Source organism: Theobroma cacao, chromosome 7 (assembly GCF_053813885.1).
Source record: "Theobroma cacao isolate CCN51 chromosome 7, ASM5381388v1, whole genome shotgun sequence".
Lineage (NCBI taxonomy): Eukaryota > Viridiplantae > Streptophyta > Magnoliopsida > Malvales > Malvaceae > Theobroma > Theobroma cacao.
In genome coordinates, this window is record NC_142645.1 from 31,534,723 (window position 1) to 31,538,748 (window position 4,026).

General features: G+C 35.6%; 1 long non-coding RNA gene across 1 annotated transcript; it reads right to left on the reverse strand.

The window, feature by feature from the left end:
• Nucleotides 1-2,130: 2,130 nt before the first annotated feature.
• Nucleotides 2,131-3,381, reverse strand: LOC148761797 (uncharacterized). The gene is made up of 3 exons (XR_016027372.1): nt 3,275-3,381; nt 2,622-2,905; nt 2,131-2,478 (listed from the first exon to the last, which is right to left on the reverse strand). It is a non-coding gene; the product is annotated as an uncharacterized LOC148761797 (long non-coding RNA).
• Between the last annotated feature and the right edge of the window lie 645 nt (nt 3,382-4,026).

The window sequence follows — 4,026 nt, forward strand, 5'->3', positions numbered from 1 at the left end:
TCAAATTAAAGTAAAGCATACCTTTTTAATTTCAGGTCATGAATTTGTTTCCAGAGCAACTGTGTCTTTCTTTGCTGAAAAACACCTTTTCTTGTTTAACTCCCAAACAAGTTCATCACTATCCTAATTATCAGGGATTCATCCTTTTGTGCAGAGATTAACTTAGGAGCTGAAGCAGAGAACATGTGGCATTGACAAAGAATCTGGTGTTCCATGCTCACAACAAACCTATCAATATCAAACATCACTACTGTCGGGATTTGGTAAAAGACCATGAGATTGAGGTGGAGTTTGCTAGTTTAAAGACTAACTTGCAGATATCTTTACAAAGCCATTAAAGAGTGATGTGTTCTACAAGTTCTAGAAGATGCTTGCATGGTGAAGATTGAAAACTAATTAATCTGACGGAGGGATTTGTTGGAATTAAACGAAATCCATTCATCTCTAATTCTGTCGTTTATGTGCCTTGTTTCTATTGGTTTCTAGAACTTGTCTTTGGCGTGAATTGCTAATAGACTTTACTGACCTTTGTATTTGAAGTTTAAGTGTGACGTGAATTGAACGACATATTCAGCCACAAAAGCCAAGAAAATGAAGTTCCTAGAAAATATGAGAAGCAAATCATAACGCTGTGACCACGAGAATATTAAATCGATGTAACAACCACACCAATAATCTGTCACTTCCAGTCACACAAGACTATAGTAGAAACACTATAATAAAAACAGACTACTAATCTGTGTTTCATTCTGTCAAAACAAAAGCAATCGCTCGATAAGACATATTATGAACAATTATGTGAATGAGGAGACATATTATGTGTAATTTTGCACCCTCTTTAACTTTCAATAATCTCTATATGAACAATTTTAATTTGTGTAATCTCATTCGCTGTCAAGGGCTTTGTATATACCATGCAAATGATTGAAAAAAGCTGATGGTGAAGTTTAATTAATTTAAAAGACCTTTGTTTATCCCTTTTTTTGAAGTATTTAACAGAGTACCTTTGCGGTGACCTCATTCTTGTTTCTTACTCCTAATACATATTACATAACACTACTATCAGGAATAAAATAATATAAATAATACACAAAGAAAAAGTATGTGACGTAATAACATACTTTTGCAGTAACAGTGTGGGACCACGAGAATATATTAAATGGATGTCACAGCCAAACCGGTAGTCTTGTGTTTCATTCAGTCAAAACAAAAGCAATCGCTCGATAACACTTGAGAAACCGAGCGACTCTTACACTTGGGAACATATTAACACTTGAAAATCGTTCGATAGCAGGCCTCATTATATAGCTGCTGCTCTTTCTTCCTCCTTTCACTCCGGTTTCTCTTCATCTTCCTTATTCTTTCTTTTCTCCTCCTTCAAACTCCAGACGCGTTCTCTAACAATTCACTTGTTATGTATAAATATACAATCCCGTCTTCATGGCGTTTCACTCAATACATTCCAAGATTATATCTCCAACTGCCGATGAGAATGAGGATGAAGGCCTTCACACCAAAAATGAAGAGTCTGAAAGTGAGGGCCCAACGAATAAAATCAGAAATGGGAAAGATAAGGGAAGATCAACAATGCATAAGAGAGGAGCAAAGAAATATAGGAGAAAGGTTTGGAGATGTTAAACGCCAATGCGATCAACTCAGAGAGGAAACTCAAGTGATTATGAAGCAAACAGCTTGCAATCGGATTCGGCTTATTCTTATGCTCAATATCTTAGGAGCCCGGGAAGAAGGAGACTTTGATAAAGCTGCTACCCTCACTCGCTTCCTTAAATTGGTTGCTTAAATTGGTTTCCTTCGTGCATACACTACGAGCAGCGCAATCAATGATCAGATTGGCTTATTCTTATGCTTTTCTGGTTTGTGAATGTTGGGATCCGGGGGTCTGCTGATGGAGTTTTCTGGATATGCTTTCATTGCTGCCGGTGATTTTCAGTTTGGTTTCTGTTCTAGTTATCAAGATCAGATTATTAGGATGGTTGGTGTTCACCACTTTGGTGCTTGTATGCTTTATGAGTATGTATCTGTGATGTTACAGTGTCGATAACGAAACTGTAATATTGTAGTGTAGACTTGATGCTGCTGCATGTGTTTCTGCTTAGTGTTAGTGTCTTCCGGTGTAATCTGCTTTCCTTTCTTGGATGGGTTGCCATCCGCTGGTCAGGTCTCTTGTCTATATATATATATAATGACACCAGTTGACTAGATCAATGGTCAGCAAGAAAGAAATAATTGGAAGATTTATATTATTATAATTTTACACAATGATTATTGTTTCAACATATATTTGTATAAACTATAAATCACTACCACAATCTACGATGGCTAAAATCCAGTAAGAAAGTGCAAAAATTGATAATAAAACAAAGAAATTTAGCTGAAATTCTGGAATGAAGCAATGCTTGATCAAGCAAGCCACCGCCAAATACTCCCAACTATGCCTTCTGTTTCATTATGAGTTCACTACAAAGAGGAGATGAAAAGAATGAAAGGTAATATGAATTAGCCATCAAAGTTTTGAAAGGAAAAAGAAAAAAAAAAAAAAAAACAGTTGTGTTTCATTAAGTCATGAGTTCATTCTTCCTTAAGATTATGAAGAAAAGTACCGAAGAGATTATGCAAGTTGGGCTGCTTTGGTAAAGTCTCTATTTTCTCTTGCTCTTAAGATTTGAAACATGAGAGCGAGCCGGATTTGGGTGCTGGCACTCTGCTGTATTACGATGGCGGTCCCTTAGCGGAGTTGGTCACATTTAGCTTCTATGGCTTTAAGTTTGTCTTTTAGCTGTCTTTGCTCCTCTTTCCTCCTTTCTTGTTCCGAAGTAACCTCTTCCATCTGTGCTGTCAACCCCCTCATCATACTGGTGCCCTGCTTTTTCAACTTCCTTCTTTTCTGATATAAAAGGAACCATCATGTAAATAAAAAACGAACAATACTAAATTTCATGTATACATATATGTTTTCATATTTAATTTTCATTTAATGGTTTCCGATTGCAAATTTCACGAATTTTTAAATTGAATTATTGAACTCTAACGTTGTAAATTTCTACTAAATTTATAATTTTAAAGAGTGTTGGCTGACAACTAAATAGTAGAGATATATAATGTTATTGGAATAGCGACTTCAAATAAATATTCTTAAAGACTAATGGACCCTGACGAAAAGTTATTGTTGTTTACTATTAATAAATTCTGCTTGCCAGCCAAAAGAACAACTTGGTTACTTTTCGAGAAAAAACAAAGAAGTAGAAAGAAAAACCTGACGTTCCCTTGGCAGTAATCTTGAATTTAGTGCTGCGGTAAAGGGAGACATGTTCTTGCTTCTGCCCAGCGAACCATCGTTGCTCACAAGCCCCTGGTTTGATGGACTCAAGTTATGCATATATTTAGCTTGATATATATGTATAAATGTCCACAAAATGGCCACCCTAGTCGTGGTTGTTACGCCAAATTGTTGACTGAGTCTGGACAGATTTAGTCTAAATCTCGAACGAAAGAAGAAAATTGATGGACATCATAGTCGTAGATTGTATATGCAGATAGTCAATCTAGATGAAATCAACAAAGCTCCTTTCTGTCTACTCTCGCCCGATTACAGCATGTTTGTTTATGAAAACCAACGCGTATCGCATGTCTCTTACTTATTTGCTATGCTAAAAGGACTTGTAAAACCAACCAAAGGAAATTCAGTAGCGTGCCCCAACCTCTGTCTCTTTTACAAGATTTTGTTAAGTTAGCCCTTTAACTGAACAGCAAGTTATTGTTTAACAGGAGATTTATTTGTTTTAAAAAATAATCACAATATATTAGAAAAATTAAACTTAAATACTTTGACAGGAAGAGATGATTGGGTTTTCTTCTCCTCAAAATTCTAGCACTTCTCATTATTTCGTATCATATGGTGTTCATAATTGATAAAGAAGAATAACCCTCCAAGAGATTTGGATGAACTAAAAAATAAAAAAGCAGTTTCTTTTGCATGCTGAAACTTTCATTTGCTAATTAAAATTT